This window comes from Adiantum capillus-veneris, chromosome 17 (assembly GCF_014529385.1).
Source record: "Adiantum capillus-veneris isolate H3 chromosome 17, ASM1452938v2, whole genome shotgun sequence".
Lineage (NCBI taxonomy): Eukaryota > Viridiplantae > Streptophyta > Polypodiopsida > Polypodiales > Pteridaceae > Adiantum > Adiantum capillus-veneris.
Genome location: NC_140947.1, coordinates 30,350,923 through 30,376,091, shown reverse-complemented (window position 1 = coordinate 30,376,091; position 25,169 = coordinate 30,350,923). Strand labels below are relative to the sequence as shown.

The window sequence follows — 25,169 nt, the reverse complement described above, 5'->3', positions numbered from 1 at the left end:
TTAAACTTTTAACACCCTGGATAGATTATCTGCCACAGATTAGAGATCACTATCTTTGATGAACTTCTTTAAGCCTGTCTGATATGTATGTTCTTGGGATTCAGTCCGATCATCCCATCTTTTATATGTATGTCATATGAACATGACCGTCCCTCAAGGTATCAGTAACCCCAATTGAGGTCGATAAGCGTATTTCCAATTTCAATCATGTGACGTGATATGCCTCTAATTCAACACAATGAGATCAACTTTTCGATGTCCATGCTATTTTTGCAATCAATGTATGGAGAATTTCAAATGTAGAGAGAGTGCAAGGCTTTTATTTTGTGACTTTACAGTGCGTGCCACATGGCATAAGCCTTGTGTTCTTCTATGTTTTGTAAAGATCTTTTCTATTGGTCAATGAAGCCAGCTTTTGTATAAGAGGGCTGAATATACTAAATTCACAAGAAAGTGAAAGAAAGAGGAAAGAACAAAAGTTTTATTAACATCTTTAGGAGGGACAAATCAGATACATCCCTTGTACGTTTAATCTCAAAGTGCCATAAACGGTGCTTAGAAAAATATTCGGTTGGAGCGAGTTGCTCGAATGTAGGGGAGACTTGAAGTCATTATTATACTAATTTGTTTATTCCTACTCATGCAGCCGTGCGGAAGTGATGAATTTTCGTATGGATGGTGGAAGGGGGTATCTGCTCCTGCAAGATCATGGTTATTGGCAGCAAAAATTAGTTTCAAGCTGCAATATGATGAGGCACTCTTGTCAAAGATTGTCACCAAGAGCTCTCAGAAGCACTGGCCCCTCACTTAGGTGCCGTTGGCTTTATCTTATTGATTAAGAGTTGAAGTTACAAATGGCAGTGTACAAAAAGCCCAAAAGTGACTCTAAAAATTACAAGTCATTTTCACAAGTGCTAAAAGCACCAAAAACATGTGGTATCTTTAACCTTGTGATCTAAAGCACAAGAATCATCAGCTTCCATAAAACTGTGTAGCCTAGCTACAGTGCTCGTAGTTTCCACAGTTATAGTGGATTGTGAGTGTGCAGTTAGTGATCATCATGGGATGATAGAACACAGTGCCTAGTCTAGATTGTTGGACTTGGTGGCCTACTTAGGATGCTGATCTGGCTGCTTTTGCACGAGCTATGTGGCCTCGTGCCTACCTGGTCTATCATGACTCATCAGCCACACAGCTATAGGGTGTTACCTCATCTACTCAACCCAGTGAGATATATTTTTATGATTGTGTATATATCCGTTTGGGGATCCTACTGTGCTGATCATCATTATAGTGTCTTATTGTCGAGTATGGAGTATAGAGTCACATAGCACTCTGCCCTAAACTATCTAGCCTCAACACCCTCTTCGTATCTGAGTAGCAGAGTTTTGTGGTCTAGAGCTGAGTGCGCTGCTAACCAGTGTCGTGTACTTGGGTCTTGCAAGATATTGAGGCTTGATTGAGAAGTTTCGATGTCTCTTGTGTCATCCTGCCACTAGGACCTGATTGAGCAGTCTCCTTGTCTCTTGAGATGCTTGCCACTAGAACCTCTCCTGGGTCTGAAAAAGACTCTTGAAGGTGGAATCCAGTTGAAGCATGTCATAGAGAGAAACTTGCCAAAGTGTGTTCCTAAGAATGTTTTCAGCATTAGGCCAGTTTGTAGATGCCTTATCAGGTGCCTTGAGCTATTGTAGGTGTGCTACCATCTCTAGAAATGCACCCTCCACATCAGGGCTAAAGGGACGAAAAATGTCTGGCTCTCTTTTTGATAATAGATGTCTCGGAGGGGACCAGTCTATTAGGGGGGATAATCCTAGGGCTACTCTCCAGGCCCTTGTCAGGACTTTTGCTGGTTCTACGGCCTGTTGGAAAGTGTCTTTGGGACATACCACATAATTGGAAGGTGGAGGTTTGAGGGTTTGAACTGACAGCTATCAGGTTGATTAAGAAGGTGAAGTCGGATTGGCTTTGGCTTGATGTTACAAAAGTGATTGGCTCAAGGCAGACAAGAGAGAGAACAGAAGGAATCAGTGATGATGTGGCATCTGTTGAGATGTCGAGCTCTACATCTTGAGCTGGCATCCACTACGGGGCTTGGCCGCTTACGACATTTACTCACTGGCGCGTTAGGTGACCGACACGGAGGATCTCTGTCAGTGATTCTACAGCTGGACTACACTTATAGTGCCAGCGTAGTACGCTTCTAGTGAGTTCATTGAGAAGCTTGAGAAAAATAACTACCTTGCATGGAAGTTTAGAATAACAAATTTCCTAAAAGGAAAAGGTTATTGGGACTATGTAGAAGGAGACAATGAAAAAGAACCAGAGATTCCCGAGGCAAATGCTACAGCAGAACAAAGGAAAGCTTTGAGGGACCGGCAACAAGGCCATAGCAAAGTGATGTATTGGCTTTCTATGAGCATCACAGATGGCATGATGGGCTATCTACAGGATGCTGAAACCCCCGCCATTGCATGGAAAAACTTAGGCAAAGTGTTCGAGGTAAACACCAAGGCCAGGAAGCTTCAACTAAAGTCGGAGCTAAATCAGGTTAAGAGGAACAACCTCTCAATCAATGATTATGCCTTGAAGATCAAGAGTATCATTGAGGCTCTTGGATCTATTAAAGTCTCAGTGGAAGACGATGACATTGTCCGTGCATGCTTGGATGGTCTAGAAGATGAGTATGTACATTTCAGGTCTTCCATGAATACAAGAGACGACATCCCCGTGTTCCAAGATTTGATTTCTATGCTTATTCTTGAGGAGAAGAACTTTGACACATCTTCTTCTCATGGCAGAAATAATTCTGAACAGGCCTTCTATTCTAACTCCAACAGAGGAAGAGGTAGAGGTCGTGATCGAGGCCCAAGGGGTTGCAGGGACCAATTTCAAGAAGGTCAATCAAATCAAAACAATACAGGTGGCAGGGGAAACCAGTCTCAAGGCAGGGGGAGTCAAAGAGGTCGTGGTGCAGGATCAAGCAGGCAACAACATACTGTAGATAGCAGAGAATGTTGGACTTGTGGTGAAAGAGGTCACATGTCACGTGACTGTCCAAAGGGAAAAGCAAGTGGAAAGAGAGAACAGGGCAACTATGCATCTACTAGCAGAGATGCAAATGACAGCAAAAACGAGCTCATGTTTGTTATGCAGCATGTAATGAATACAATGACTGCAGAGAATTCCACCCAAGATGATGTTTGGTATGTGGATTCAGGTGCCTCTAATCACATGACGTCTCGTGGAGAGTGGTTTAGAGATATGCGCAAACTAGATGTGTCAGGCTATGTGCAGACAGGAGATGACACAGCTCACCCCATTGCTCATGTAGGGGACATACCTCTAAATACGAAGAGTGGCAAATCAAAGTACTTAGCAGATGTACTTCATGTCCCAAACATTACAAAGAATCTTGTTTCTGTTGGACAAATGGTTGAGCAGGGTTTGCAGGTTCGCTTCAATCCAAATGGCTGTTATGTAGAAGATTTCCAGAATGGCTGTAAGCTGATCACAGAGGGCAAATGTGTGGGCAGAATGTTTACGCTGAATGTAGACATGCCTGAGGTAAAAGCTGCATTATTTGCACAGGGCACAGGTGTTGTGGCTCATGTTGACATTTGGCACAAACGCATTGGCCATGTCAATGAGCAGAGATTGCGCAGCATGCAGATTGTAAAAGGTTTGCCCAAATTCAAGGTGGATGGTATGCATAAAGTGTGTGCAGCATGCCAGTTTGGAAAACAGTCAAAGGGCTCATTTCTTCATGAGTGCAATGTATGTAAAAAGCCACTTGAGGTGGTGCACACAGATGTTTGGGGTCCAACCGATACTGCAAGTATACATGGTTGCAGGTATTATGTCTCTTTCATTGATGACCATACAAGGAAAGTATGGGTCTACTTCATGCGTAACAAAAGTGAAGTGTTTGGTCACTTTCAAGACTTCAAAGTCATGATTGAGAAGGAAACAGACATGCAAATCAAGACATTGAGGTCAGATGGAGGGGGAGAGTACTTCTCCAACGATTTTTCAGATTTTTTGCGAATGCATGGTATACGCAGGCAGTTTACATGCAGATATACTCCACAACAGAATGGGGTCGCAGAAAGGAAAAATAGGCACATTACAGAGGTTGCACGTGCATTGATGAATGTGAAGAACATGCCTCATCATTTCTGGGCTGAAGCTGTAAATACAGCTGTGTACATTATGAACATGACACCTACAGCTGCGGTGCATGATGTAACACCTGAGGAAAAGTTTACAGGTACAAAGCCTGATTTGGCACACTTGAAAGTGTTTGGCTGCATAGCTTACGCGCATGTGCCAGATGAGTTGCGTAGGAAAATTGGATCCTAAAGCAGAGAAATGTATTCTTGTGGGATATTCCCTTGAACAAAAGGGGTACAGGTGCTACAATCCTACTACACGAGAATTACGAGTGAGCAGAGATGTAGTCTTTGATGAGATGAGCAGCTGGTACAGTAATGCACATGGCACTATTGGGGCTGATGTAAAAGATGATGTGGTTGTACAAAATGTGAGGCCACAGTCACAGGTTTGAGTGGACCATAAGAGTCGTCTTCTTGTGGCTCTGTTGAGAAGCCATGGAATGGTAAACTACGTACGCAGGTTACTTCACCAGCAGGTACAGGGAATGTATCACGGAAAGGAAAGAAAAAGGTTGATGAACCTCCCTTTATGGCTGATGCATCATCAGGTTTTTCACATGTAGACATGGATTCAGATGGTTCTGAACAAAGTCTTGATGAGGAATTTGGAATCCCGGCTGTCAGGACACCTGGTGTAAGGAAAGTACAAGAAGATGCTAGAGGGCAAAAGAGTGACCCAGGACCGCGCAGATCTAACAGAGTCAGAAATCCAGTTCAGAAATTGACTTATGATGGGTATCTAGCGCATCACCAAGCCTACATGGCTAAGGTGATACAGGATGTGGAGCCCACATGTTTTGAGGATGCAGTTGGAAATGTGCATTGGGATGATGCAATGAATGAAGAGATGGCTGCATTGGAAGCAAACGACACATGGGAGTTGGTGCCATTGCCAAGTGGCAAGAAAGCTATTGGCTGTAAATGGGTGTATAAAACCAAGCATAAGGCTGATGGTAACATTGAGCGTCACAAGGCAAGGCTGGTCGCAAAGGGTTATGCAAAGACGTATGGCATAGACCATGAGGAGACCTTTGCTCCAGTGGCAAAGATGACGACTGTGAGAGCTATCATAGCAATGGCTGCATCTAGAGGATGGATTATGCATCAAATGGATGTAAAGAATGCCTTCTTGAATGGTGAGTTGCAAGAGGAAGTGTATATGGATCAGCCACCTAGTTATGTCGATCCAAGTTACCCAGATTATGTATGCAGACTTCTCAAAGCTTTGCATGGTTTGAAGCAGGACTCTAGAGCATGGTATGATAGGATTGCCACCTATCTTGTCAGTATTGGTTTTAGGAGAGCTCATGCTGATCATTTACTCTATGTACGTGAGAGTGATGTGGGGATTGTGGTCATTACCATATATGTAGATGACCTTATTATTGTGGGTGACAATGCTATGGAGATTGACCATGTGAAGGGTCTTCTCAAACAGGAGTTTGAAATGAAAGATTTGGGCGAGTTGCGCTACTTTCTTGGCATTGAGGTGATCAGGACTCCAGAGGGTGTATGGCTGTTACAGAGACAGTATGCTTTGGACATGTTGTCATAGTATGGTATGGTTGATTGTAATCCAATTTCTATTCCCTTGGATGTGAATGCAAAGCTGAGTGCAGAGAAGGGTGATGTTGTTGAGGATGTCAAGATGTACAGGAAGATTGTGGGTAGTCTAATCTACTTGACTATCACGAGGCCAGACTTGAGCTACACAGTAGGCTTGGAGAGTCAGTTCATGCAGCTTCCGAAGAAGCCACATTTGGATGGAGTACGATCCACACTTCGGTATGTGCAAGGGACTCTTGACTACGCATTGTTCTATGCAGCAGATGCGCCATTAGCATTGTATGGGTATACAGATGCAGATTGGGCAGGTAGCATTGTTGATAGGAGATCTACGAGTGGCTTCATGTTCTCTTTTGGGAGTGCTGCTGTTACTTGGAGCAGCAAAAAGCAGCCTACGGTTGCTTTATCGAGCACAGAGGCCGAGTACAGAGGTGCAACAATTGCGGCGTGCGAGGTAGCTTGGCTACGCACATTACTTGAGGACTTGGGAGTGCAGGTGGACGAGTAGATTGTGATCCATTGTGACAACCTCAGCAGCATGCAGTTGGCTAGGAGCCCAGTGTTCCATGCTAGGACCAAGCACATAGAGGTCCATTACCACTACGTTTGAGAGCGAGTGTTGACGGGCGACATCGACTTGGTCTACGTCAGCACAGAGGAGCAGATAGCGGATATCTTTACCAAGGCCCTCGGAGCTGAGAAGCTTCGACGTTTCCGGAATATGCTTGGACTCTGCGACATGCAGAGCTCGAGGGGGAGTGTTGAGATGTCGAGCTCTACATCTTGAGCTGGCATCCACTACGGGTCTTGGCCGCTTACGACATTTACTCACTGGCACGTTAGGTGACCGACATGGAGTATCTCTGCCAGTGATTCTACAGTTGGACTACACTTATAGTGCCAGCCTAGTACGCTTCTAGCGAGTTCACACTTAATGACCGCATGTACATATGTGCTACTTTTCAGTTTTAGCACTCGGTCATTTTGTACTCTCTTTTCTGTGAGAAGAAGAAGAAGCTTTCCATCTCTGTGTGGTGTGTGCTTGTCTTGTGTAGCTCTCTTGCATCCTCTTTCTTTACAGCATCATGGGCCATACTAATACTACTGACGTGGTGGTTTTTCGTAAAACATGGCACATATTCCGCTGGTGACATGGCAGGTGTTTCATAAGCTTTTGGGTCAAGCTTTTGTAGGGTTTCTGTGTTTAGCTGTGATAGCTTTTGGGGGCGCCCTGTTTTGGACCTCATACTTTTCACCAGACTCTCTATAAGGATTCCTTGAGCGGCTAGTCTGTAGATCATCTGTATGGTTACACATCGTAGAGCTAGTCTGTTTGGCAGTTGTATTCTGTGATTATCATTCCAAAAAGAAGTACGGAAAGGGGCATCAAACTTGCGGCTAGTGCATCTGGAAGCGAAACTCCACCACTTTGTGTCGATTCTTGTGTTTTACAGCTCAAGTATTAAAGTTCCTTCCAATTCTGTTCATGTGTTGTTGAAGATTCGTGTCTTGGGTGTCCAAGCCGGTTATAGTGGTATCAAAGCTCAGTCAATTCTTCGGATCTGGTCCAACTTTTGTAGCACACATGGGCTTCAGCAGTGAATCCAACATAGAGGAACAAAGGAGTCCTACTGTTTTGTGGGAGGAAGATGAGAATCCCATTGGGGATATAGAGAAGATCAATGGGGACTCTTTGTAACAAATTGCTGACGTGTCAAAGCCTAAAGAATGGAGCCAACTTACAGATGTGGCCGAGGGGCCTAAACTGTCACAAAGTGATGACGTGGCTGCCCAGGAGCAGAAACCCTAACCCTAATTTCTGCCAAAAACCCTAACTGCTGAAACCCTAATTCTAGAAAACCCTAACCCTAAAACCTGCAATACCTAATTCTGGAAACCCTAACCCTAAAACCTGCAAACCCTAATTCTGCTGCCAGAAACCCTAAAACTACAAAAAACCCAACCCTAACCTTAAGGGCAGCAAGGAGATTTCCGCGTTTTGTGTTGGCTGATGACGTGGCAGGCTGTACGGATTTCCGTGATTTACGTTGACAGCTTTTTGGCTTTGCTTTTGGACCAGAAGCTTTTGAGTTTTGAAGGCTTTTCACTGTAATTGCTTTTTAGGCCAAGGGCCTTTAAATATGAGGTTAGGGCTCATTCTCTGGCATGCTTCCTGGAGAAGGTGCAGAGTTTGAAGTACTGGCTTGTACTATGTTGATGAAATATAAAGAAATACCGAAAGGGGCGCCAAGGTTTGGGGCCAATACTCTCTGGGGTGGAATTCCGCCACTCCATGTCGTGTGTCGTCTCTCTCTCTTTCAATTCAGTTGTTATTGAAGTGCTAAAAGCGTGTTTAGTCTATTCTTTCTATTGGCACGTGGTGCCCGCCTTGTGACAGTGGTATCAGAGCATCAGGCGTGTGCTTTTCTGAAAGCATACCGGTCCTACAAAGGAGCAGACAGAGCTATTGATGGAATTTTATTTGAGGTATCTTAGCCCTCCAACCCAGACTTATTAGCCACTCCCACCCTTACTTCATCGCACATCGGGCGCGCTCCCGTCTTCACTGCTCATGTCTTACAAGGCATAAGCCATTAAGATCACTTGCAAAAGAAGAATCCCCGATTTGTTTCAAGTCACTGTTCTTCTCAAAAGCAGTGCCATGTAGATGTTGATGTCTACAGCTACCAAGCAACACACTCCAAGGACTTGGCAAGCTTTCAAGAAAAAATTTGTCCGAAGTTATATGGTTTCTGACATCTTCCTTCAAAGTGCAACTTCTGGCAGAGTGGGGTATCCTGAAATGCTTGGCATGGAAACCCTAACAGTTTATAACTTGAAATTTCTCGACATCTCTCAGTAGATGTCTCTTCACGAGCTAATGACCTTGGAGGTCCAATGTGATTGATATATCTTGGGACTACCATCGCCACCAACGAGAACACTGTTTGTCCAAGAGCTGATGGACCATGCTATGCTCAGCCACGACCCTATGGAAGAAACCTAACCCTAATTTTTGATGCAGGTTTCAGGATGGAAAGTTAGTCGACTTTTCGTCGACTGATGTCGAGATTGCTTTTTAAGTTTGAGTTTTGTTTGATCTTGTTTGGTGATCCTGTTTGGAATTTGTTTGAAATGGATGGCATCTATTTTGAACTTGTTTTGGTGCCGATTTGAATTGTTTGACTCTTGTTTGATACTGGTTTCAATGATTGGTGATTTTACTTTCGGGTGGAGAAGTGACAAATTATGTTTGAGAATGCTTGTTCATACTCATGACCCGGACCCTTGTGGTTATTTGCGGGGCGGGGGGGTATTGAATGATTCAAAAGTGCTGTTTTTTTTTTTTTTAACGCATGGCCCGGACCCTTGTGGTTATTTACGGGGGGAGTATTGTTGTTGTGACTCCCGGCCCGGACCTGGATGGTTATATAGGAGGAGTATTAAGAAGTCTGAGCAGTGGTTACTCTCAGCACCTCCAAACGACGCAGGCTGCGGTCTGGGGGGCGTTTGGTTGTAAAAGGCCTCTATATCTCTCGGCCCGGACCTTTTTAGGTTATGCGGGAGGAGTGATGAGGGAGTCGTTGAATATCTCCCGGCCCGGACGTTGTTAGGTTTTGCGAGAGAAGTGTTTTTTTTTTTTCGAGAAAAAGATCCTTCTATTAGTTAATGAACACTGCCCATAGGGCTACATCCACCTCTGCGAGAGAGGGCTACAACAAGCATGATGGGGAGACTCTCCCAATGAAAAGACAGCATATATACAATGAGGCTAAATCAAGAGATGGGAGGAGGGAAGAGCCACACAGGTGGACAGTAGTGCCATCTGAGCACCCCCTGGACTATGGTGTAGAAAGGCCCAGGGCGCCAGAGTCGAAGAAAAGCCTCGCGGCGCTCCCGCATGCGGTCGGAGCTGCCCTGTAGTCCCTCAAATTGTCCTCTGAGAGTATGGATGAGCTCTAGCCAAAAGTCACGAATAGTCTCTGCTGGTGGCACAGGACAAGCCTCAAAGATGCGGAAACAGCGGGCCCGCTAGATGAACCACAGAGCTAGGCCGTTGATGAGCTCCCAACACTCCTCTCTCTCACTGCACCACTCCTGTCGAGTAATCTCTGCAGCAGGTTGGAGTGTAGGTCGCCCCCCCTGTATCACTATCATCCTGCTGGTGGAAGATAGCTCAAACTGAAGTGCTGGGCCCGTGAGGGTGGACCAAGCCGCTGCCCCCCAAGTGTACTGTCGAGCCGTGGAGAGGGCAGGCATCAGCCGAAGAACACGTAGCCACACCTGTTGGGCTGAGGGACAGTCCCAAAGACAGTGACGCTGACTCTCCACCAACTGGTCACAGGCTGCACATGCGGCCGAGAGACCACTATGCACAAGCCAGCTCCCTACTGCTGTGGCTCTGTGTGCAACCAGCCACTGGAACAAGGTGACTCGCCTCGGCTGTCTGGAGTCCCACAGCCTCTGCCAAAAAGCTGCCAAGAACTCGACTGTGAGGCCCTCCTCATGCCAATGACGTGCTGCAGCTGGGCGGGCCTCTCTCTGTGCTGCAAGTATATGACGTCCAAGCCGAACAGTGTACTGAAAGAAGGGGACTCTTGGGCGGTCGGCAGAAGAGAAGGGGTCCCTCCATAGCCACTCACCAGGATCCCACTGTACTCGTGCCAGTGGACAACACTCCCAAGCCCATAGCCTCCAATGTCCACTCTCAAGAGCTATTGGGTCAGGGTCTATGACGCAAGTCCTCCCACAGATGCCCACAACTCGGATCCTCTGGAAACAACACTCTGCTACCTGCGGGGCCTCTACTACAACTCGCTGTAATCGTCCCCCACCCTGAAGCTCGAAGAACAGGGCTGGGACAGTCTCTGAGCAAGCCCTGACTGAAATGAGAACCTCTAGTCGTGTGAAGGCTCCCATCCACCGGGGTGCTACAGGCTCCAGAGGCGTGGGCCACTCAGCTGGAACTGACTCTGAGATGTCCTGACACATGCTCTGCACCCCTCTCATGCCCTGTAGCTGGACAGCCTGCACCTCCTCTGACAAACCTGTGAACTCTAGCCAGTCACCTAGAGAGCGCGCTGGACCTGCCGCCATGGGACCCCAAGAACCATGAGGCCGACTCCCAACCAAGTGGCCTCTCTGAGTGCTAACCATGGGGTTCCAGACGAGGGGCTGCTGTAGGCACTCCTCCGTGCACGTCGGCTGTCTCTGCTCTAGGCCACGCCGTAAGAGCTCCCAAGATCGAAGCAAACTCATAGCGAATCTGTCCTCGAGTCTCCTGCTCAAACCAACTCGGCGCAGCTCTGAAAAGATCCATCTGGTCGAAGGTTGCCAAGGGCCTCCTGACTGAGGCACCCTGGCACGAAGCCTCTGCAACAAGAATTCCTTCCAGGGCTCCTCGTCTGGAAGAAGTCCTCTGATGACAAACTTCCCAAGAAGGGCTCTGCTCTGCTGTGCAGGATCAATGATCCCAAGCCCTCCCTGAGAACAAGGAAGTGTGATGACCGACCAAGCCACCTTGGCTCGGGCAATCTGAGTATCGCGACCTGACCAAAGGAAGTTCCTGATCAGCCTCTCTACCTGGCTGATACAAGAACTCGAGAAGATCCAGCAAGAAGTGATGTACCACATAGTCGCCAACAACACCTGGTTGGCAACTACTACTCTACCAGCGAGCGAAAGTCGTGCTGAGCTCCAATGTAACAGCTTTCTCCTGATGGACAGGAGAAGAGGAGCAATCTGCTGCTCGGGGGACAAGTCCAGACCAACCTGACAACCCAAGTACCGAACTGTAGTCCCTGAAGGAATCCACCTGAATCCCTCCCCTGGCATCCAATCTGGCACAGGATCACTGCCAAGCGAGAAAGCCAGTGTCTTTCTCCAGTTGATCAATGCGCCCGATGCACAGCAGAAGGTCTCCAAAGCCTGCTCACATCTGTGTAGATTGGCCTCCTGGCCCTCTAAGTACAAGGCTGAGTCGTCGGCAAACTCAGCGTCCAGAAGCTCATCTCCCTGTATAGGGAGTGCTAAGCCTCTCAAACCAACCTGCTGTGACACCAAAAATCTGCTTATCGCCTCCTCATAGAACAGAAAGAGAAAAGGGGCAAAAGGACAACCTTGTCTGACCGAACGTGTGAGCATGAAGCGCTCACCTCTACCTCTTGCCAACAACACCTGACTGTGAGCCTGTCTGTACAAAGCTGACACCCCTCTGATCCAAGCATCTGAGAAGCCCATCCTGCGTAGCGTGCCCTCTAGAAAGTCCCAGTCAACTCTGTCGTATGCCTTCTCAAAATCGAGAAGAAGAATCACAAGGTCCTCCCCACGGAGCCGTGCAAGGGCAGAAGCCTCCCAAAAAGTGAAGATGTTGTCAAGGATACTGCGTTCCTTGACAAAACCTGTATGAGTCCCATGTATAAGGCTCTCCAAAAGTGGCTGAATCCTCAAACTCAGAGCCTTGGCAAGAATTTTGTAGGCTAAGTTGAGAATGGTGATGGGACGCCACTGTCGAATCTCATCCAAGGAGCCACCCTCCTTTGGAATGTGGTAAATCAGGCCCTCACTCATGCTATCCGGCATCACTCCTGTGTGCAGAATGTACTGAAAGGCACTACAAAGATCTGGGCCAAGCAGGTCCCAGTACTCCAAGAAGAAGGTGAAAGTCAGCCCATCCTCACCTGGACAACTACCACGAGGGAGGGCTCTAAGAGCCGTGTGCAGCTCCTCAAGCTGAAGAGGTAACTCAAGCCTCTGCCGCATCTCCTCAGTCACAAGACAAGGCATCTGTGCCCAAACCTGCTCCCTGCATGCATCCTGTCTCTCTGACTCGGGCTCAGCCGACAGTAGCTCACGGTAAAAGTCAGTAGCAACTGCACGCATATCCTCTGGCTCGCAAACAACTGACCCATCGGGTCTCCTCAACTGATTGACCTTGGCATGCGAGTGCCGAGGTCCCACTGTCTCAAAAAAAGCACCTGTCACTCTGTCACCCACTTGAGTCCACTGAGATGCCTGTCGGTGAAAGGAAAACTCATGGCGCCTCTCCTCTGTGCAAGCAAGCTCCCGTCGAGCCTGCTGTAACTGCTCCTCCAACCATGGACTGTCGGGATGCTGCTCCTGCATCCTCTGTAGTGAAGCAATGCCTCGTCTGAGACGCTGCTCCTCCTCTCTTTTGCTGCAGCCCGTCGAGCCAAAGACTCCTGGAGAAAGAAGTGGCTGAGCTGAGCTAGGCATGAGGCCACTCTGTCTGCAGGTGGAGCCTGGCTGTCCATGCCCTCTGTCCATAGAGCCTCGACCCTCTCTCTGAGTGCTGAGTCCAACAAGACCCGCTCTGGGATGCGAAGCATCGTGCTCCCACGCCTCTGCCTGTCTGCCACTGTGAGGATCACTCGTGCATGGTCCGAGAAGGATGTCCCTGCCAGGATGCCCACTGATCCCCCCAAGTCACTGAAGTGGTCACTAGTGTAGAAGCGATCTATGCGCGATAGATTCACTCCTCCCACTCTGCGGTCCGATCTAGAGAAGGCAAGACTCTCTGGAGGCCTCACAAAGCCAGAATGCTGCCATGTGTCCGAGACCCTCAAAGTCATACACAACCTCTCCCAAGCTGCTAAGTTGACTCCATGCACAGTAGCATGGTTGCCTCCGATTCTGTCAGAAGGGTCCTCCAACATGTTGAAGTCCCCTCCTACACACCACTGGTCAACCTGTGGCAAAGACTCAACAATCTGTGACCAAAACGCTGCACGAGCACTCGCCACATTGGGCGCATAGATGTTCAGGAAACCCACAAGGCCACCATGAACCTGCATAGTAATCCATTGAGCCCTGCCTGCCACAATAATACCTCTGCCCACAATGGCCTGCTGCAATGAGTCCGCAATAGTCATACATACCCCACCGTGGATGCCTCCAGGTCCAAAAGCAACTGACCAAAAGGTATCATATCGTCCACACAAAATCTGACCACATCGCCGAATGCGGCTCTCAGAAAAATGGTGCTGCTGAAGCATAAGGAGATCAATCTCTCCTCCCACAAGGCAACGCTGAAGCTCCTGACGCAATCGGCCCCTCTGTCGCTGAAACTGAGGCCCACCTAGTCCCTGCACGTTCCACGAGACGATCCTCATGGGGAGCAAGAGAGAACAGATGTTGCCGCAGGAGCAAGACGGGCTATCTTCGAGGCTGGCTTGGATGGGGAGTAATCCGCATCCGAGCGCCCTCTAGATAGGCGAGAGTGCAGTGAGTGCCTGGTCCAAGCCCAAGTAGAGCGAGCCATGCGTAAAGCAACCTCCTCTGTCCAGGAGTCCTCATGAATGTATACATAGCAAGGCAAACACTGCATATCAGCAAAAAAGTACACCACAATGTGTCTACATCCTGCTGAGTCTGGGGGTGTCACCGCAAACTTGGCCAGTGGCCACAAGGTCTGCAGCAAATATGTAACGCCAAGTTCTCCCATGTGGTGAGAGAACTCAAGAACCTGTGTATGCAACCATCCCACCACTGAGTCGAGGGACCACTCTGTCTCAGTCCTACCACAGAGGGGGAAGGAGAAACCAACTGCTGAGTCCAAGGCCTCTGTCCCCCTAGCGGCAAGGAACAAAGCGTGGACCCTGAAGCAGGCTTCCTCGTGGTCTGCTGCGGAATCGCCGAGAAAGCGAGTGAACCCGTAATCAAAGAAATCCCAGCGGCGTCGGAGGTCAATGCTCGTCAGACCAGGAGGGATAGCTGCAAGGGAAGATGTCTGAATCTGCAGAGGGGGCCGCAAGAAGGGCTGACCCTCTCTCGCTAGGCGACTCGTGGCAAAGGCCCTGCCAAGAGATCTCCTAGCCGCCGGCGAGGGACCAGTCTCCTGAGTCGAGTGTGGTGCTGGAGCAAGAGGAGGGGGAGAAGGAGCTGAGGGGGGGGGGGGGGGCGGAGGAGAAGAGAAGCGGGGTGGGGCGACAGAGACAGGGGGGCGAGGTGGGGAGTGGGCGGGAGCAGAGGGCGGGGGAGGGGATGAGGAGGAGGAGGGAAAATCGGAAGGCGGAGCGGCTGGCGAGGGTAAGGCGGAGGTGGAGGCTGGCGTAGGGGGCTCCTCCTGCTCAAGAGGACCAAAGCGGTTCCCCGTGGGGACCCACTGCTACTGAGTAGGCACCTGAGGGCCACTCTGAGTGCCAGGTTGTCTCTGTGGCCCCTGGCGTCGATGGCCACGGGCCTGCTGCCACCTCTCCTCCGCTGGAGCCCCAGGCTCGGAGGGTGGCTTTGAATCTGTGCGCTGTCGCTGGCTGTGGCTGCGGCCCAGCCTTGGCAGGCTGGGGCTGAGGCTGAGGTGCGGGTCGTGGTCTCCTCCGTGGACAAGCCTTCGCTAGGTGGCCCATGTGTCTGCAAATGAAGCACTAGTTCGGGAGACCCGAGTACTCCACACTCTGTCTAAACCAACCCGCACTCACCCGAGGCAGAAGGATGACCTTCGGGAGCGTGTGGGTATCTCTGACCAAAACTCGAACTGAAGGGATGCCAGCCGCCTTGGCAGCTACTGATGTTGCCGTACGAGGTGTCTCCAGGACAGTCCCGATGGCGGAGCCAATCGTGGAGAGAAGTGGAAGGTACTCCCTCCGTAAACCCGGAAAGCAGACTAAGATGGGGATGTCCGCCTCCTCTACTAGCACATCCGAAGTCGGGTCAAAACCATGTCGCCACTGTCGAAAGTGGGCGCGTGATACTCGGATGGCCAATGGACTCATAGCTATGACCTTGGAGGCCATCTCGGAAGTCTCGAACTCAATCTGGTAGTACCCCCGTCCGAGAATCTGGACATCCAAGATCTTGCCACCTCTGCGAGGAGGCGGGCCTGGAGAAGGTCTCGCAGCTCTCCTCTGCTAGGACGGGTGCCGAGAACCTTGCAGATGACAGAAGTCGCCTGCAAGCGTTCTACCTCTGCGGCAAGGCTCGCTTGCTCTGTCGGCGAAAGAGCAAGTCGAATGGTGGGCTCAGCGGGGTCAGGCGAGGGGGCTTGAGGCGAGTCCCTCTGAGGTGGAGCTGGAGCCTCCATCTGTGTCTACTACTGAGTCGAAGAAGCGGGCGGTGAAAAAAATCTGCGAACGAGTACGCCAAGCACTTGTCCGAAGAGAAAGCGTTGCCGAGCCAGGTGCAGAAGACCTTCGGGAGCGAAGAGGACGCGGGGGGGGGGGGGGGGTGGTGGGACGGCGAGGGCGAAGTGGGCAGCTGGGTAGTGTGCGGGTGCACAAGCGGCAGCGAGCGGGGGGGATGGGGTGGGTTGGCAACGCGAGAGGGCAGCGGGCAGCCATTGGGGCAGCGCGAAAACAGGGGGGGGCAGTGGGCGGGGTGTGGGGCAGCGGTTTGGGGGGGGGGGGGAGAGGTTAGCGCGCAGGGGTAGTGCAGGGGCAACGGGTGGGGGGGGGGGGGGGGGGGGGGGGGGGGGGGGAGAGGGTAGCGATGGCGCAGCAAGGGGGGGGCGAGCAGCAGTAGCGAGCAAAACCTCAGGTCATAATCTCCTTTTGCAAGAGCTCTTCATGCGAGAGAAGTGTTCATCGGCGGCTTTATGTTTCTATGTCTTGTAACATGCATATGTAAGCATTTGTGTTGCATTATGGTGTGCCAACTACTGAATATTCCTAATTGGATGAGATTGCCTGGGTATGCAATTTTAGTGTATCAAGACACCCGTGGAAGATCAGTATGGTCTGGGTGTGATGGCTAATTTTACTACGCCGGAATATCAAGAGTTCCGATCTGGATGACAGGAGAAGCTAACTCCTTGATCAAAAAAGCCGAAAGGAGAAGCTAACTCCTTGATCAAAAAAGCAGAAAGGAGAAGCTAACTCCTTGATCAAAAGAGCAAACTAATTGTCCCTCGGAACGACCCTCAGAAATTTTTGAGCTAACTTGAGTTGTTTTGCAGATATGCTGTAATCGCGGACGATTACGCTCTTTCAAGAAGGGGAGATGTAACAAACTGTTGATGTGTCAAAGCGTAAAGAATGGAGCCAACTTACAAATGTGGCCGAGGGGCCTAAACTGTCACAAAGTGATGACGTGGCTGCTCGAGAGCAAAAACCATAACCCTAATTTTTGCCAGAAACCTAACTGTTGAAACCCTAATTCTAGGAAATCCTAACCTAAAACCTGCAAACCGTAATTCTGAAAACCCTAACCCTAAAACCTGCAAACCCTAATTCTGTTGCCAAAAACCCTAAAACTGCAAAAATCCTAACCCTAACCTTAAGGGCAGTAGGGAGATTTCCATGTTTTGTGCTGGTTGATGACGTGGCAGGCTGTACGGATTTCCGTGATTTACGCTGACAGCTTTTTGGCTTTGCTTTTGGACCATAAGCTTTTGAGTTTTGAAGGCTTTTCACTGTAATTGCTTTTTAGGCCAAGGGCTTTAAATATGAGGTTAGGGCTCATTCTCAGGCATGCTTCCTAGAGAAGGTGCAGAGTTTGGAGTAGCGGCTTGTACTATGTTTTTTTTTTTCCGAGAAAAAGATCCTTCTATTAGTTAATGAAAGCTGCCCATAGGGCTACATCCACCTCTGCAAGAGAGGGCTACAACAAACATGATGGGGAGACTCTCCCAATGAAAAAACAGCATATATACAATGGGGCTAAATCAAGAGATGGGAGGAGGGAAAAGCCACACAGGTGGACAGTAGTGCCATCTGAGCACCCCCTGGACCATGGAGTAAAACAGCCCAGGACGCCAGAGACGAAGGAAAGCCTCGTGGCGCTCCCGCATGTGGTCGGAGCTGCCCTGTAGTCCCTCAAGCTGTCCTCTGAGAGTATGGATCAGCTCTAGCCAAAAGTCACGAACAGTCTCTGCTGGTGGTACCAGGCGAGCCTCAAAGATCACCAGAGAGCTAGGCCGCTGATGAGCTCCCAACACTCCGCTCTCTCACTGCTCCACTCCTGTGGAGTAAGGTCTGTAGCAGGCTGGAGTGTAGGTCGACCCCCCTGTATCACTATCATCCTGCTGGTGGAAGATAGCTCAAACTGAAGTGCCGGGCCCGTGAGGGTGGACCAAGCCGCCGCCCCCCAAGTGTACTGTCGAGCCGTGGAGAGGGCAGGCATCAGCCGAAGAACTCGTAGCCACACCTGCTGGGCCGAGGGACAGTCCCAAAGACAGTGTCGCTGACTCTCCACCAACTGGTCACAGGCTGTACATGCGGCCGAGAGACCACTATGTACAAGCCAGCTCCCTACTGCTGTGGCTCTGTGTGCAACCAACCACTGGAACAAGGTGACGCGCCTCGGCTGTCTGGAGTCCCACAGCCTCTGCCAAAAAGCTGCCAAGAACTCAACTGTGAGACCCTCCTCCTGCCAATGACGTGCTGCAGCGGGGCGGGCCTCTCTCTGTGCTGCAAGTATATGACGTCCAAGCCGAACAGTGTACTGAAAGAAAGGGACTCCTGGGCGGTCTGCAGAAGAGAATGGGTCCCTCCATAGCCACTCACCAGGATCCCACTGTACTCGTGCCAGTGGACAGCACTCCCAAGCCCATAGCCTCCAGTGTCCTGTCTCAAGAGCTGCTGGGTCAGGGTCTATGACGCAAGTCCTCCCACAGATGCCCACAACTCGGATCCTCTGGAAACAACACTCTGCTACCTGCGGGGCCTCTACTGCAACTCTCTGTAATCGTCCCCCACCCTGAGGCTCAAAGAACAAGGCTGGGACAGTCTCTGAGCAAGCCTTGACTGAAATGAGAACCTCCAGTCGTGTGAAGGCTCCCATCCACCGGGGTGCTACTGGCTCGAGAGGCGTGAGCCAATCAGCTGGAACTGACTCTGAGATGTCCTGACACATGCTCTGAACCCCTCTCATGCCCTGTAGCTGGACAACCTGCACCTCCTCTGACAAACCTGTGAACTCTAGCCAGTCACCTAGAGAGCGCGCTGGACCTGCTGCCATGGGACCCCAAGAAACATGAGGCCTACTCCCAACCAAGTGGCCTCTCTGAGTGCTAACCATGGGGTTCCAGACGAGGGGCTTCCGTAGGCGCTCCTCCGTGCACGTCGGCTGACGCTGCTCTAGGCCACGCCGCAATAGCTCCCAAGACCGAAGCAAACTCACAGCGAATCAGTCCTCCAGTCTCCTGCTCAAACCAACTCGGCGCAACTCTGTAAAGATCCATCTGGTCGAAGGTTGCCAAGGGCCTCCTGCCTGAGGCACCCTGGCACGAAGCCTCTGCAACAAGAACTCCTTCCAGGGCTCCTCGCTTGGAAGAAGTCCTCTGACGACGAACTTCCCAAGAAGGGCTTTGCTCTGCTGTGCTGGATCAATGATCCCAAGCCCTCCCTGAGAACAAGGAAGTGTGATGACCGACCAAGCCACCTTGGCTCAGGCAATCTGAGTGTCGCGACCAGACCAAAGGAAGTTCCTGATCAGCCTCTCTACCTGGCTGATGCAAGAACTCGAGAAGATCCAACAAGAAGTGATGTACCACATAGTCGCTAACAACACCTGGTTGGCAACTACTACTCTACCAGCCAGCGAAAGTCGTGCTGAGCTCCAATGTAACAGCTTTCTCCTGATGGACAGGAGAAGAGGAGCAATCTGCTACTCGGGGGACAAATCCAAACCAACCTGACAACCCAAGTACCGAACTGCAGTCCCTGGAGGAATCCACCTGAAACCCTCTCCTGGCATCCAATCTGGCACAGGAGCACTACCAACTGAGAAAGCCACTGTCTTTCTCCAGTTGATCAGTGCGCCCGATGCACAGCAGAAGGTCTCCAAAGCCTGCCCACATCTGTGTAATTTGGCCTCCTGGCCCTCTAAGTACAAGGCTGAGTCGTCGGCAAACTCAGCGTCCAGAAGCTCATCTCCCCATATAGGGAGTGCTAAGCCCCTCAACCCAACCTGCTGTGACACCAAAAATCTGCTCATCGCCTCCGCATAGAACAGAAAGAGATAGGGGGCAAGAGGACAACCCTGTCTGACCGATCGTGTGAGCATGAAGCGCTCACCTCTACCTCCTGCCAAAAGCCCCTGACTGTGGGCCTGTCTGTACAAAACTGACACCCCTCTGATCCAAGCCTCTAGAAAGTCCCAGTCAACTCTGTCGTATGCCTTCTCAAAATCGAGAAGAAGAATCACAAGGTCCTCCCCACGGAGCCGTGCAAGGGCAGAAGCCTCCCAAAAAGTGAAGATGTTGTCAAGGATACTGCGTTCCTTGACAAAACCTGTCTGAGTCCCATGTATAAGGCTCTCCAAAAGTGGCTGAATCCTCAAACTCAGAGCCTTGGCAAGAATTTTGTAGGCTAAGTTGAGAATGGTGATGGGACGCCACTGTCGAATCTCATCCAAGGAGCCACCCTCCTTTGGAATGAGGTAAATCAGGCCCTCACTCATGCTATCCGGCATCACTCCTGTGTGCAGAATGTACTGAAAGGCACTACAAAGATCTGGGCCAAGCAGGTCCCAGTACTCCAAGAAGAAGGTGAAAGTCAGCCCATCCTCACCTGGACAGCTACCACGAGGGAGGGCTCTAAGAGCCGTGTGCAGCTCCTCAAGCTGAAGAGGTAACTCAAGCCTCTGCCGCATCTCCTCAGTCACAAGACAAGGCATCTGTGCCCAAACCTGCTCCCTGCATGCATCCTGTCTCTCTGACTCGGGCTCAGCCGACAGTAGCTCACGGTAAAAGTCAGTAGCAATTGCACGCATATCCTCTGGCTCGCAAACAACTGACCCATCGGGTCTCCTCAACTGATTGACCTTGGCATGCGAGTGCCGAGGTCCCACTGTCTCAAAAAAAACACCTGTCACTCTGTCACCCACCTGAGTCCACTGAGATGCCTGTCGGTGGAAGGCAAGCTCATGGCGCCTCTCCTCTGTGCGAGCAAGCTCCTGTCGAGCCTGCTGTAGCTGCTCCTCCAACCATGGACTGTCTGGATGCTGCTCCTGCATCCTCTGTAGTGAAGCAATGCCTCGTCTGAGACGCTGCTCCTCCTCTCTCGCTGCAGCCCGTCGAGCCAAAGACTCCTGGAGAAAGAAGTGGCTGAGCTGAGCTAGGCCTGAGGCCACTCTGTCTGCAGGTGGAGCCTGGCTGTCCATGCCCTCTGTCCATAGAGCCTCGACCCTCTCTCTGAGTGCTGAGTCCAACAAGACCCACTCTGGGATGCGAAGCATCGTGCTCCCACTCCTCTGCCTGTCTGCCACTGTGAGGATCACTGGTGCATGGTCCGAGAAGGATGTCCCTGCCAGGATGCCCACTGATCCCCCCAAGTCACTGAAGTGGTCACTAGTGTAGAAGCGATCTATGCGCGATAGATTCACTCCTCCCACTCTGCGGTCCGATCTAGAGAAGGCAAGACTCTCTGGAGGCCTCACAAAGCCAGAATGCTGCCATGTATCCGAGACCCTCAACGTCATACAAAACCTCTCCCAAGCTGCTAACTCGACTCCATGCAAAGTAGCATGGCTGCCTCCGATTCTGTCAGAAGGGTCCTCCAACATGTTGAAGTCCCCTCCTACACACCACTGGTCAACCTGCGGCAAAGACTCAACAATCTGTGACCAAAACTCTGCACGAGCATTGGCCACATTGGGCGCATAGATGTTCAGGAAACCCACAAGGCTACCCTGAACCTGCATAGTAATCCACTGAGCCCTGCCTGGTACAATAATCCCTCTGCCCACAATGGCCTGCTGTAATGAGTCCGCAATAGTCATACATACCCCACCTTGGATGCCTCCAGGTCCAAAAGCAACTGACCAAAAGGTATCATAGCGTCCACGCAAAATCTGACCACATCGCCGAATGCGGCTCTCAGACAAATGGTGCTCCTGAAGCATAAGGAGATCAATCTCTCCTCCCACAAGGCATCGCTGAAGCTCCTGATGCAATCGGCCCCGCTGTCGCTGAAACTGGGGCCCACCGAGTCCCTGCACGTTCCACGAGACGATCCTCATGGGGAGCGAGAGAGAACAGATGCTGCCGCAGCAGCAAGACGAGCTATCTTCGAAGCAGGCTTGGATGGGGAGTAATCCGCATCCGAGCGTCCTCTAGATAGGCGAGACTGCAGTGAGTGCTTGGTCCAAGCCCAAGTAGAGCGAGCCGTGCGTAAAGCAACCTCCTCTGTCCAGGAGTCCTCATGAATGAATACATAGCAAGGCAAGCACTGCGTATCAGCAAAAAAGTACACCACAATGTGTCTACATCCTGCTGAATCTGGGGGTGTCACCGCAAACTTGGCCAGTGGCCACAAAGTCTGCAGCAAATCTGTAACGCCAAGTTCTCCCATGTGGTGAGAGAACTCGAGAACCTGTGTATGCAACCATCCCACCACTGAGTCGAGGGACCACTCTGTCTCAGTCCTGCCACAGAGGGGGAAGGAGAAACCAACTGCTGAGTCCAAGGCCTCTGTCCCCCTAGCGGCGAGGAACAAAGCGTGGACTCTGAAGCAGGCTGCCTCGTGGTCTGCTGCGGAATCGCCAAGAAAACGAGTAAACCCGTAATCGAAGAAATCCCAGCGGCGTCGGAGGTCAAAGCTCGTCAAACCACGAGGGATAGGTGCAAGAGGAGATGTCTGAATCTGCAGTGGGGGCCGCATGAAGGGCTGACCCTCTCTCGCTAGGTGACTCGTGGCGAAGGCGCTGCCAAGAGATCTCCTGGCCGCCGGCAAGGGTCTAGTCTCCTGAGCCGACTGTGGTACTGAAGTAGGAGGAGGGGGAGAAGGGGCTGGGGGGGGCGGGGGAGAGGAGAAGCGGGGTGGGGCGGCAGAGACATGGGGGGGGGCGAGGTGGGGAGTGAGCGGTAGCAGAGGGCGGGGGAGGGCATGAGGAGGAGGAGGGGAGATCGGAAGGAGGAGCGGCTGGCGAGGGTGAAGCGGAGGTGGAGGCTGGCGTAGGGGGTTCCTCCTGCTCAAGAGGACCAAAGCGGTTCCCCGTGGGAACCCACTGCTGCTGAGTAGGCACCTGGGGGCCACTCTAAGTGCTAGGCTGTCACTGTGGCCCTTGGCGTCGACGGCCACGGGCCTGCTGCCACCCCTCCTCCTCCGCTGGAGCCCCAGGCTCGGAGGGTGGCGCTGAATCTGTGCTCTGTGTCGTTGGCTGTGGCTGCGGCCCAGCCTTGGCAGGCTGGGGCTAAGGCTGGGGTGAAGGTCGTGGTCTCCTCCGTGGACAGGCCTTCGCTAGGTGGCCCATCTGTCTGCAAATGAAACACTGGTTCGGGAGACCCGAGTACTCCACACTCTGTCTAAACCAACCCCCACTCACCCAAGGCAGAAGGATGACCTTCGGGAGCGTGTGGGTATCTCTGACCAAAACTCGAACTGAAGGGATGCCAGCCGCCTTGGCAGCTACTGATGCTGCCGTACGAGGTGTCTCCAGGACAGTTCCGATGGCGGAGCCAATCCTGGAGAGAAGTGGAAGGTACTCCCTCCGTAAACCCGGAAAGCAGACTGAGAAGGGGATGTCCGCCTCCTCTACTAGCACATCCGAAGACGGGTCAAAACTATGTCGCCACTGTCGAAAGTGGGCGCGTGCTGCTCGGATGGCCAATGGACTCATAGCTATGACCTTGGAGGCCATCTCGGAAGTCTCGAACTCAATCTGGTAGTACCCCCGTCCGAGAATCTGGACATCCAAGATCTTGCCCGCCTCCTCGCAAGATCTTGCCCACCTCTGCGAGGAGGCGGGCCTGGAGAAGGTCTCGCAGCTCTCCTCTGCTGGGACGAGTGCCGAGAACCTTGCAGATGACAGAAGTCGCCTGCAAGCGTTCTACCTCTGTGGCAAGGCTCGCTTGCTCTGCCGGCGTAAGAGCAAGTCGAATGGTGGGCTCAGCGGGGTCGGGCGAGGGGGCTTCAGGCGAGTCCCTTTGAGGTGGAGCTGGAGCCTCCATCTGTGTCTACTGCTGAGTCGAAGAAGCGGGCGGTGAAGAAAATCTGCAAACGAGTACGCCAAGCACTTGTCCGAAGAGAAAGCGTTGCCGAGCCAGGTGCAGAAGACCTTCGGGAGCAAAGAGGACGGGGGGGGGGGATGGGGGGACGGCGAGGGCGAAGAGGGCAGCCGGGTAATGTGCGGGTGCACAAGCGGCAGCAAGCGGGGGGATGGGGTGGGGATGGCAACGCGAGAGGAGGGCAGCGGGCAGCCTTTGGGGCAGCGCGAAAACAGGGGGGGGCAGCGGGTGGGGGGGGGGGGGGGGGAGAGGTTAGCGCGCAGGGGCAGCGTGTGGGGGGGGGGGGGGGGGGGGGGGGGGGGGGGTAGCGATGGCGAAGCAAGGGGGGGGCGAGCAGCAGTAGCGAGCCAAATTTTCCGGCTTGTACCATGTTGATGCAATATAAAGAAATACCGAAAGGGGCGCCAAGGTTTGGGGCCAATACTCTCTGGGGTGGAGTTCCGCCGCTCCATATCGCGTGTCGTCTCTCTCTCTCTCTTTCAATTCAGTTGTTATTGAAGTGCTAAAAGCGTGTTCAGTCTGTTCTTTTCTATTGGCATGTGGTGCCTGCCTTGTGACACTCTTAACAACGACAAGCTCTCTTCAGAAGATTGGAAGATGTTTAGGGCAAGCCTGTGGTAGAAGTTCAATTCAGTTTTTATTGAAGTGCTAAAAGCGTGTTCAATCTGTTCTTTTCTATTGGCATGTGGTGCCTGCCTTGTGACACTCTTAACAACGACAAGCTCTCTTCAGAAGATTGGAAGATGTTTAGGGCAAGCCTGTGGTAGAAGTTCTTGACAGAGCAAAAGTCAGCAACAACTGCAAGTGGACACTTGTGCTAGGTGACTTCTCAGGTATTCAAAGGATCCAAAATATGTAAAGTATCTACAGAATCCCGGACCCTTGTGATTATTTAGGGGGGAGTATTAAGAAGTCTGAGCACAATGGTTACTCTCAGCACCTCCAAAGGACACAAGCTATGGTGTGGGGGGCGTTTGGTTGTAAAATGCATCTATATCTCATGGCCCGGACATTTTTAGGTTTTTTGGGGGAGGAGTGATGAGGGAATCATGAACAGCTCATGGCCCGGACCTGGATGGTTATTTGCGGGGGAGTGTTCATCGACGGCTTTATGTTTCTATGTCTTGTAACATGCATATGTCAGCATTCGTGTTGCATTGTGATGTGCCAACCACTGAATACTCCTTATTGGATGAGATTTTTTTGGGAAACCAACGACCCAGGATATCAAGAGTTCTAATATGGAATGAGACTCCTTATTGGATTAAGCCAATGGCAAGAGCTCCAATTTGGATGAGAAAACTGATTGTCCCTCGGAAATTTTTGAGCTAACTTGAGTTGTTTTGCAGATATGTTGCAATGGCAGACGATTACTTCTTTCAAGAAGGGGGGATGTCACAAACCGCTGATGTGTCAAGCCACTGAAGAACGGAACCAATCTGCAGATCCTGGCAAGGGACGTAAACCCTAAGTGAAGAAGTAGAAGAAGTTTAACCTACTTGCAAAGTCTTGCTGAGTGGCCTATT

The 25,169-nt window shown here is 51.2% G+C and overlaps 1 protein-coding gene across 1 annotated transcript in view; it reads left to right on the top strand.

Annotated features, from left to right (window-relative positions):
- EMB2763 (ribonuclease II family protein) overlaps positions 1–25,169 on the top strand; it is a 181,982-nt gene that overhangs the window by 80,766 nt on the left and 76,047 nt on the right. The window lies entirely within an intron of this gene.